The 12,359-nt window shown below is 36.1% G+C and overlaps 1 protein-coding gene across 1 annotated transcript in view; it reads left to right on the plus strand.

The window, feature by feature from the left end:
• Positions 1 to 9,732: 9,732 nt before the first annotated feature.
• The window catches only part of LOC115435572 (cathepsin K-like), a 26,853-nt gene continuing 24,226 nt past the window's right edge, over positions 9,733 to 12,359 (plus strand). The window contains exon 1 of the mRNA XM_030158079.1: positions 9,733 to 9,969. The gene's annotated coding sequence lies outside the window, so the exon portion shown is untranslated. The remainder of the gene's footprint in view (positions 9,970 to 12,359) is intronic.

The following is a 12,359-nucleotide window of genomic DNA, read 5'->3' on the forward strand; positions in this document are numbered from 1 at the left end:
TCTGGAACTAAATTGTCCACATCCACTGTGGAATGTGGACTCTGTGGACATTTACATTGAACACTGAAAATCCCATTTTTCACATGACTGGGACCAAGCTGCAACTTTTTCTGCTGTATGGAACAACCTGGAAACTGTTGAATTTAAACAGAAATAGTCGATCCACACATGCTCATGTTCAGGGTGCTTGGTGGAGGTTTGCGTTCTCTGAAAACTTGTTTTAATTCGTTTTTAGAGCAGGTTTGCTAGTTTTTATTAGTTTTCATTTTTTTCTAAATGCTTAGTTTTAGTTCAGTTTTAGTATTAACCTCCTAAGACCCAGGAAATGTCAGCAAAGTACCAGATTTTTTTGTTTTTTTGTTAAATAAGTGTCTATATTGGAAACATCGTGATGCAAGAGTTTTTTTCAGATGCAGTTTTTAAAATTTTTATGGAATGTCTTTTGTGTTGGACAGTTTTACTTTTCTTTATTTTTGTATAAAGTTGTGAAACTCTTGTCCACAAATGTGGACAGAAAACCCATCTGGGTCTGAGGAGGTTAATTTTAGTTTTATTGTATCTTTCATCTTCTTCTTCTTTGGGATTATAATTCACTAGGGGGCAGAAAATACATACTGGGTCATATACAACAAGTTTTTAAGGAAAATATTGATACTGTTGATAAGATAGAGGTCTAGATAGAGATAGAGAACCTGGCATAGCAAATATGATACAAATGGTTTTATAGGGTTAAACACAACATTTAAATAGGGCTGTAACAAAATATCAACTCTGCAATATATTGCGATATTTCATTTCACAATACTGTATCGATATTAAAAAGTACTGTATTGATATTTTTAGGTATTTATTCAAATGCAGGTATGGCAGAGCTTCATTTCTGTTTTTTGTTTTTGTTTTTGTTCATATTTAATTTATTATTATTTAGCCTCCGAAAACCCAGGAAATGTCAGCAAAGTATCAGCTTTTTTTTTTTTTTTTTTTTGCTTATTTTTGATCCTGTAATAGTTTTCTATCCTCTGTTTCAAATCCAGGTTAATGTTAGAGGACATTTAGTCTATATAATGTCTATTATTGTGGACAGAGGCAGTAAATCCAGGTGTAGATTACTGCACAAAGGGAGAATTGGATTTTCCTTGGTCAGGATCTGTCCAGTCAGTCCAGCTGTGATTTACAAGGAGGACAATTAATACTGAACAAACAAGAACTGAAACTATGAATTATGAAAGAGCTGCAGCATCTGAAACTGACCACAGTGAACATCTGACAGAGAAACTGAACCACAGTGCTGCAGTTTCACAAACACAGTTTAAGATTTTTTTTGTTTGTTTTTTGAAATTTCTAACCCCATATGGGGTCCCAACCCCAAGGTTGAAAAACACCGATCTCTACTGTCATTACTTCATACATTCATTTTGTCATTCTTTGACATGCTGCTCCAGTTATGTACATCTGCACACATTTTAATAAGGCAAAGATACAAATATATACATATATATTTATTTTATATATATATATATATATATATATATATATATATATATATATATATATATATATATATATATATATATGTGTGTGTGTGTGTGTGTGTGTGTGTGTATATATATATATATATATATATATATATATATATATATATATATATATATAATATGAGGCTATTTTCTATCTTTAGCCTTAGGCTCCATTCAGATGCATATAAATGTGGCCTAAATCTGATTTTGTCACCCATATGTGACCTGGATCTGATCTGTTAAAGACAGGTTGAACAGCACTAATCTGACCCAGACCACTCTCATATGTGGTCCTAAATCTGATCCAGATCTGATATTTTCCAATGTGACTTCAGTCTGAACATCCAGGTCGCATTTATCTGACCTTTCCGTCACTGAAATGCAACAAACGTCCCAGTTGTTGGTCGGAGCGGAGGAAAACCGTATTTCCTTCTGTAAACAGTGTGTGTCTGCGTGGTCTGGTATTCCATCAGGACCTCTTTAGTGCATGTGGGTCACTTCAGGACCTCTTTAGTGCATGTGGGTCACTTCAGGGTCACATTCAGTTCAGACTCAAAACTGATAAAAGTCGTATTTAATGTGGAATATGAACCAACACAAACAAAAAATCATATTTCTCTAAAAAAAATCCAAAAAGTGCATTCAGACTTGCTGTGGGCGGAGCCTGAGTCTTTTGTCTCCGCCTTCATTATGTAAACCCATCCAGTACAGGAACACATTACAGATAATGGCTGCACGCATCACATCACATCAGAGCTTTTAGATAATATAAAAAGCATCCAGACATGAGCCTATAGACAGATATGAATAGATTTTTGTGGTTAAAAATGGAGCGGTGCAGCGCTCTGGAACCACCTGGGTCAGGGTTATTGGATTAGAAGCCCCCTGCCCATTCCCCTAACACACTCCAGTCCATTTCCACCCGGTGCGTGACCTGCTGCCGATGGGATGTTCTCCGGTGCTGAGAGAGGATTGGATGGTAGATCAATCAGGAGCCGTTTGTCTTTGAGTCTCATTATCTAAAGTGGCTGTGGTGGAACCTGCACAGGGAATCTTCAGGGGGATTAAACTGCAGGTGATCAGACGCTTCAGGGAAACGCTCATCGATCTCAGCGGCTGTGAGCTGTCGATGACGACGAGCCTGAGCCTGGAACGCAGAGGAAGAAGATCAGAGTCTGACTTCAATACATTCAGACAAATACATGAGAGGAACGGTGACATGTGACGACCTAGAGCAGAAGAAATGAGACACACCCATCGCAAGAAATGATGTTGTATGTCACACCAATTCTTATGGTACTTGGCGTGATATATATATATATATATATATATATATATATATATATATATATATATATATATATATATATATATATATATACACACACACACACACACACACACACACATATATATATATATATATATATATATATATATATACACACACACACACACACACACATATATACATATATATATATATATATATATATATACACACACACACACACACACACACATATATATATATATATATATATATATATATATATATATATATATATATATATATATATATATATAATTACATGTTACAGACAATGACAAAGTTGAGATTTTATCCACTGCGAACTTCTAAAATGCTACTTTTGGCCACCCATTACACAAAAACTACCCATCATATTCATTAGAATCTGCAATTATAAATTTGAAGTAAATATTTTCACATTTCTTAGGACTATAGATTCCTGTGAAATGATTCTGAAAATTCCAGACCTCTAGCTCTTGTTGTTCAGAAGTTATAGAAGCCTGAAAATAGCTGAAAATTTCAAGTCTTAATTTTGGTCACAATTTTAGGGTACCCTCTACCTACTTCAAATGTTGGTAACTTTGGAACTATTTACAATTAAGCCTTGAAATTTTGGATTTTCTCATCATATATAATATTCTATGAGTATGTAAAAATTCTGAAAAATCTGAGAGGGTCAGGTGGGAAATTTCCTTAAAATCTGTTGATTTCATATGGAATGACCCTTATGCGTTCTGTTGAAGAACTCTATAACTTGTACTAGGGATGTAACAATTACTGGTATAACGATAAATGGCAGTAAAATTGCCAACGGTTAGTATTACCATTTAAATTCTAATTATCATCATAACCGTGCTTGATTACCGCACTTTTAAGGGAAAAAACCCTGTGTAAAGATCCGCTTTTATGTCAAATATTTGAGTATAGTTTTAATTTATTAAAATTTTAATTTTATATACCTAATATTTGGAACCAATATTCACTTTTAAAGTCTTTGAAAAGGTTCATTAACCATCTGTGTGTTATTTATGCAATAAAGTGTATCAATTTTTCAAATCGGATTTTAGATTTTTTTGTGTTTTCTGGCCTTTTATGTTTTTATAGTAGGTTAAAGTGAAAAAATAATAGATGATATAAATGAAGTTGTGCTGAAAGAAAAAGATCCCAAACATGGGTATAGTAAACATTTGTTTATATAGTATATAAAGGCAAAATCAAAAGGACTGAAAAACGACCAAAATAGGCTCAGACCACTAAGGGTTAATATTTGAATGTTTCTGCAACAGAAGGTGTATTGTGCCAATTATTATTTTATTTATTTATTTATTTTTTAATACGACTTGTTTAAATTATGTTAGTTTGTGTATTAGTACTTTTTGAACATTTTGAGCACAATTTCAACAATACCATGATAATATGTTTTAGAGCAAAAAAAGTAAATTTACATTATGAAAAGGTTTACATCTACAAACTATCTTTTCAAAAGATGTGAGTAACATGAACAAACTGAAAAAACAAGTGTAATTTTAACAATATTCTGCCTCAGTTTATCATTTACACATGTACATTAGAACTTACAGATCACAGTGGATCTACAAACACATAAAACATTTAATAACAGACAGAAGATTGTTAAAATTGTACTTACTTCTCTTAAGACATTTCAGGTTGTTCATGTTTGTTCAGGTTATTCACATTTTTTTTGCGAAATTATACTTTGTTTTAGTGTAAATACATGAAAATATTTACGTTTACGAAGAGAAAATATTGGATTTATCATTATTTCTATGTTATTATGATAATATTTGACTGGTCTGATCCACTTTAGATTGAATTGGTCTGAATGTGGAACCTGAACTTAAAGGATTGTTACACTGAACAAAAATATAAACGCACCACTTTTGTTTTTGCTCCCATTTGTCATGAGCTGAACTCAAAGATCTAAAACTTTTTCTATCTACACAAAAGGCCTATTTCTCTCAAATATTGTTCATAAATTTGTCTAAATCTGTGTTAGTGAGCACTTCTCCTTTGTCCTTTGCTGAGATAATCCATCCACCTCACAGGTGTGGCAGATCCAGATGCTGATTAGACAGCAGGATTATTGCACAGGTGTGACTTAGGCTGGCCACAATAAAAGGCCACTCTAAAATGTGCACTTTTACTGTATTGGGTGGTCCAGGGGGCTCAGAAAACCAGTCAGTATTTGGTGTGACCACCATTTTCCTCACAAAGTCTTCTTCATGAATTCTCTGAAACAGCTTTGGAGATGGCTTATGGTGGAGAAATGAACATTCAATTCACAGGCAAAAGCTCTGGTGGAGATTCCTGAAGTCAGCATGACCAGTGCATATTCCCTCAAAACTTGTGACATCTGTGGTATTGTGCTGTGTGATAAAACTGCACATTTTGGAGTGGCCTTTTATTGTGGCCAGCCTAAGGCACACCTGTGCAATAATCCTGCTGTCTAATCAGGATCTTGATCAGGATTATCTCAGCAAAGAAGAAGTGTTCACTAACACAAATTTAGACAGATTTGTGAACAATATTTGAGAGAAATAAACCTTGTGTGTACACAGAAAAAGTTTTAGATCTTTGAGTTCAGCTCATGAAAAATGGGAGCAAAAACAAAAGTGGTGCGTTTATATTTTTGTTCAGTGTAATATCTTCAGTGTAATTTTTGCATTTCACACATTCCTCCCAGGGGCTGGACTGGACCCTTTGGCGGCCCGGATTTGGACCCCAGGCCGCGTGTTTGACACCTGTGTTCTAATAAATAACCTGTGATAATGCTGTTAATGCTGTCGTAGATGAAGGAGCTGTATTATCCTCAGACACAAATAGGAGCTGATCTCATTCCATGGATGAGGAAGATCCTGCAACGCAGACGTGTATCATTAGACATATGAGCTACACGGGATGGTCTTATATTTAGTTTAGTGGTTTTAGCATGTGGCAGACAGCGCTATGACTTATATAGGAGTCACATGACATGTTCATATATATTTACACACAGCAGCACATTAGGCCGTTGACTAAGAGCAGAACAGGAAGTATGGACCCAGAAAAACCCCCACAAGGCCTACCAGTGAAAATCAGTAAAAAATAAATAAAATTCAACTAAGAGAGCTGCTTTAAAGTGACGAAAATACATAATTTTAACATAGATGCACAGGTGTCGCCATAGTGATGCGGCGCGTTGCTTCCAAAGTACTAATAGTTCTGGATTTTTCATTATGGTTTAGTTTTATTTAGTTTTGACTTGTTTTCTCTAATTCATTTAGTTTTAATTTGTTTTTAGAGCAGGTTTACTAGTTTTTATTAGTTTTCATGTTTTTCTAAATGCTTAGTTTTAGTTTAGTTTTAGTATTAATTTTAGTTTAGTCGTCTCTTTTCTCTTCTTCTCTGTCGTCGTATTCAAATAAATCCCAGACAGGACTCTGCTGCTTTCTCCCAACTTCAGTCTCCATGTTTCCAGGTAGAGTGGGGACCAGAAGACGACTGGAAACCACAAGTGAACACAAGTGATGGACCGTTATATATCATATGGTGCCAGCAGCTAAAATTGCTAGAGTGAAATAAATCGCTTTCGTATCAATACGACACTGACAAAGACGGAAACAAAGGGAATTTTATCCATAATTTTTATACGTTTTAGTTAGTTTTATAAGCACACAATACAGTTAGTTATGTTTTTTTCTTTTAATTATAGTTTTTATTTATTTCAGTTAACGAAAATGTTTTCACAATTCTAGTTTTTGTCATTTCGTTAGATTTCGTTAACGATAATAACCTTGGTTACTTCCGTGTCGTCCGCTCAGAGTTGCTGATAAACTTGCTCGCTGCGTGTTGTCTCGTCAAACTCATGCTGAATTTTTTTATGTCGACCACCTGATCTCCTGGACCGACCATGGTGTAGTTTTACAGGCTGTCATCATGTGGATTCACCTACAGACATATTTACTGTAAACTTCTGGATCTGTTTTTTGTAAAACGGCGGGTCACAGAGACGACTGACCAATCAGTGGTCTGCAGTGTTTACACATCACCTTTTAGGATTTGGTCCCCAGTCCTGGAACCTCGGCAGAGGTGATACCAAAACACGCATACCAGGTACCAGATTCCAGGTCCTTTTTACCTCCACCAGGAGGTATTGTGATCACTTTGCTTTGTGTGTTTGTTTATGTGGTTGTGTGTTTGTTTGTTTGTTTGTTTGTTAGCAACTTTACTGGAAAACTCTTCCACCCATCTTTCCTGAATCTTCTCCACAGATAGGCCTAGGCCCTGGGACCAACCCATTAAATTTTGTAGGCCAAGTAGGCCAAAGTTCAAGTTCACAGCAAGGTCACAACATCTACAATTTTCCATCTGTCATCATTGAGCAATTTTCAGAAATTCATCAAAAATTCAAAACGACTCCGATTAGCCTCCAATTGGATCCACCTGTAGCTTAGAACAATATCTTGTATCTGGCACAAAACTGTCCACATCCACTGTGGAATGTGGACTCTGTGGACATTTACATTTAACACTGAAAATCCCATTTACCACACATTTTTTATTTTAACTCAACAAATATTGGTTGGAATTTAATTTAATTGGACATACACATGACTGGTACCAAGCTTTAACTTTTTCTGCTGCATGGAACAACCTGGAAACTGTTGAATTTTAAAAGAAATAGTCCATCCACTCATGCACACCGTTCAGGGTGCTTGGTGGAGGTTTGCGTTCTCTGAACACTTGGAAAAGCAAAAAGGCCGAGTCGAGTCGAGTTGAGTCGAGTCGAGTCGAGCTGGTACCACGTAGTGGAAACGCAGCATTAGATACTGTTACTGTGTCTGCACTGAGCCTACCCCTACCTGGAGCACAGGCTTAGGGTTAGGCTTAGGTTTAGGGTTAGGGTTAGGCTTAGGGTTAGGGTTAGGGTTAGGGTTAGGGTTGGGTTTTGGGTTAGGCTTAGGGTTAGGGTTAGGGTTAGGGTTAGGGTTAGGTTTAGGGTTAGGTTTAGGGTTAGGGTTAGGGTTAGGATTAGGGTTAGGATTAGGTTTAGGGTTAGGCTTAGGGTTACTAACCCTGGGGTCACATGCCTGGTGCTCAGGGAGCAAATGGGGGTTAAGTGCCTTGCTCAAGCACACATGAGCCAGCAGTTGGGAAATTGAGCCAGCGACCCTTTGGTCCCAGGCCAAGCTGCAGCAGTTATCTGCATGTCCTATAAACAATCCCCTTTTGATCTGAGGCCTCATGGACAACGCCTGCACACACATGAACATGTTACATAGGAAATGTTCCACGCACACACTGGGATGAACCAACACCGGGGGGGGGGGGCAAAGAGACACAGGGGTAAAAAGAAGGGGTTACCATCAGGACAGGAAAATGATAGCTGTTGTGGTGAAAGGTGGTTATGTTCCCTTTAATGTCGTAAAGGAATGACAGTATCTAAACCCACAGCAGATATTTTGTGAAAACTGTCGTGTGGTTTTGGAACTAAAATTCAAAGGTGGTCAAAACTTTGTGTGTGTAGAGAAACTGGCTGCGGGTGTGGAAACGATTTTTCCAGCAGAGCTTCTGGAAAACTACTGTGGAGACATCCCTGGGTTAGAAAAACTTCCATGTTGTTAAACTTTTCTAAAAACTGTTTATTCTCATTGACATTTAAAAAAAACTGGTAACGAGGGGGTCATTAGGGACAGTCCGACAGCATACAAACACACAGCTGGAGTCCACAGACGTCATCAGAACTGTCAGCAGGATCACCAGAAGGCAGGAGAACAAACAAAACAACAAAACAAAGTGTCATTCAGAAATGCAGAAGAGAAGTGTGGTATTCTGCAAAGCGTACGCCCCTGAGCAGTGAAAAATCCAGGAACAGCACGAGTTGGCACGCCACCCATTCTTTCAGATAAGAGGTTTATTAGACCTGTTTTTTTTAGTTTTGGAGGTTCCTAATAAGCCCTTTGAAAGTAAGTCTGGGCACTGTTTCCATTATAAGTTCATGTCCCTAATAGGGGTGTTGGAAAATATCAGTTCTGCAATATATTGCAATATTTCATTTCACAATACTGTATCAATATTAAAATGTACTGTACTGATACTTTTAGGTATTTATTCAAATGCAGACATTGTGGAGGTTCTTTTCTTTTTTTAATGTATCTTATTTTTTATTATTTAACAGTGTTTTATAAATAATGGTTATTTGTTGCATCCTAAAAGCACTTTTTACCGTCTGAGAGGCAGATGTTAGTTCCTTTGTTGGGATTGAACTAAAATAATATTTAGATGTTAGTTCTGAACTAACAGAATATGAACATTTGAACAGGATATTAAACTGTAATGTCTGTAAAACAGAATTTCAGTTTCAACACAGGAAAATGTTGTGATATAACATTAGATCCTGTTCTGATCAAATAAAAATGTGTTTAGTATTTGTGCAGATTTCTGGTGTAAGTCAATTCTTCCAGGAAATAATCCCTTTAAAAAAAGAAACACACAAAGAAATTGCCTTTTTAATGATATGATATATCATATTGTGATCATAGTATTGTGATTGTATCGTATCACCAGATTCCTGCTGATGCACAGCCCTAGTCCTTAATTACCCCATCAGTGGGGTAGTTAAGGACAGGCAGGGTTAAAAAAAAAAAAAAAAAAAAACTGTTTAAAGTGAACTTTTAGGAAAAGGTCACTAATGAAAAGTAAAGTATCCATCACAGGCCAATATTTAACAGCAACTCTATTATTGTAACAGAACTAGTGTGGGTGTTAAAACATCACTGCTAAAACTGGATCACCTCATCTTTCGGTCGTCTCTGAGGTTTTCAGAGCAGCCTGTTGTAATCCGACACCTGACACCAGCTTTTTATTTGAGAGAAACCAGATGTAGTTCCCCTGGAAGAAAAGAAAAGAAAAAAAGAAAAAAAACTCCCAAACCCAGAGCTCCCGCTGCACTTCCTCAAACTCCAAATAGTATAAAATCACACACTGACCTAGTTCAGCAGCACACGAAGAAGAAGAAGAAGACGAACAAGAAGAAGACAAACAAGACGAACAAGAAGAAGAAGACAAACAAGACGAACAAGAAGCTGAGCAGACTGTCGCCTCCAGGACTGAGCTGAACTGTTGGAGTTCTGCACTAAGGTAAACCAACATGAAACTTTCTGCATTTCCTGTTAGTCTTACTTATGCTTTAGTGTTTGTAATAATAGTGAAGTAACGTTGGTAAAACTAAGCAGACGAAGAGTTGAACCTTTGATGTTTGTGTTTGAGACAAAAGAAGAACATCTGTGTGAGTTCAGCCTCTAAAGTGAATAAAGGATGAAGTTTAGCAGAGTTTCTGTCGACTCGTGGGACACACGTTGACATCGTCTTGTATTAAAACAGTTTGACTTATTAATGTTGAACTGGGAATTATCATTGATTTATGAAGTTTTGAACTGAAGGAGCTCATGACAGGAGGGTTTGTGAGACTCACCCAGTATTAGACACAAAACCACACGATTTAACCCTTTAAGTGCCTGCTCCACCATATGGAGGAGTTACTCAGCAGGGTTTTCTTTTGGGGTACTTAACCCTTTCATACATAGTGGTCACTCCAGTGGTCACTCCAGTGGTCAGTTCTTCTCCAGCTGTTCTCTTGTTTATTCATGGGTTTTATTGTTGTAGTTCCGTATCAGCCAACACAGTGGATCATCCCATACACTAACATTCAGACCGTTACTGTAACTGTACTGTTCTCAATAAACCTGATCTGCAATAACATGTTTAACCCTTTCATGCACGAATTATAAGAACCATAATCAAAATTTTTTGATTATTTGAGTGTTTTTATTCCTCTTTAGGCATGAAAAAAACAATGCAATTGAAAATTTTCTTCTGAAAAAAAAAAAAATAAAATAAAATAATTTTAATACATTAAAAAATATATATAGAAAAAATAATAATAAAAAAATATTCTTATGAACCTATTTTTCATGAAGTTGCAAAAATGTCCACTTAGCTGGACACCACACGTTTAATTTTTGATGCACAAAAACATGTATTTACTGATAAATTGTGTGAAAACTATGGGGGGGGGGGGGGGATTCTGGGATTTATGCTCAGGAGAGATCTACATAATGTTACCAATTCATGTCAGAAAAGATATGTAGTGTCTTAAAACTTTAATAAAGATATGCGTAAAAAAAAAAAAAAGAGCAACTACATCCATGAATATACAAGAGAACAGCTGTAGAACAGCTGTCCACTGGAGTGACCAGTATGCATGAAAGGGTTAAGTGTAAATCAATTGCATGTTATTATTATTAGACTGTATTTATAACAGGGTTTTTTTTTTTAACAAAAAGTCATTTTTTTGTGTACTACCTCCATAAAGTGATCAATAACTAGTATTAGAATATGTTCAAATGTGACATCACAAAACATCAGATTAGCAGCATTTTAAAAAAAACTGTTCCTAGTTTACACACAGTATGTCAGTAAATACATGTTTCTTTGCTTCAAAAATTAAACACATGGTGTCCAGCTTGTCCAGCTGAGTGGACATTTTTGCAACTCCATGAAAAATAAGTTCATAAAAAAAAAAAAAAAAGTTGAATCACATTGTTTTTTTCATGCCTAAAGAGGAATAAAAACACTTTGGAAAAAAGTCTTGATTAGGTTCACATAATTCATGCATGAAAGGGTTAAAGGGTTTTCTACGGTGGCTGACGAGGGCCAAACACACTGTTAGGACCCAGTGTGTCTGAGTTACAGAAAACTGCTGCAAGTACAGAACACAGAGGCACTAGTTCTGCAGTGGTTCTCATCTGCAGATGTTTTCTTGGTTTGAATCGTTTCTTTCTTTGCAGACTATTTGATGATTATTCATGTGGTTTTGTTTCTTGCGGTGCACTTTTTCATTTGCACCTCCTTCCTCTTTTTGTGCCTGCTTCAGACTGTGTTGGAGTCGGTGAATTTGCGTGGTTTCTGAACTTGCAGCTGTTTTCTCGAACTCAGACACACTGGGCCGTTGGACTGTGTTTGGCCTTTGTCAGCCACCGTAGTTTTCGGTCACTGTCAGCTGGTGACATCATGTTTTGGTGGTGCAGTAGGTGAGTCAGTTTTCAGCTGCACTAGAACCACAGACCAGCACCAGGATCCTGCAGAGCACAGGCACCAACACTGGGTCCAAATAGGAACCTTTGAAAGATTTAACAGGACAAGACAACCTGTCAGCTCATGGATAATACTACTGTTATATATACCACTGAGACATATACATACATATACACAAATATATATATGTATATATATATATATATATATATATATATATATATATATATATATATATATATATATATATATATATATATATATATATATATATACACACATACATAAAGCACATATATAAAACACATTTATAAAACACATATATAAAGCACATATATAAAACACATATATAACGCACATATATAAAACACATATATAAAGCACATATATAAAACACATATATAGAGCACATATATAAAACACATATATAAAGC

Source organism: Sphaeramia orbicularis, chromosome 16 (genome assembly GCF_902148855.1).
Source record: "Sphaeramia orbicularis chromosome 16, fSphaOr1.1, whole genome shotgun sequence".
Classification (NCBI taxonomy): Eukaryota; Metazoa; Chordata; class Actinopteri; order Kurtiformes; family Apogonidae; genus Sphaeramia; species Sphaeramia orbicularis.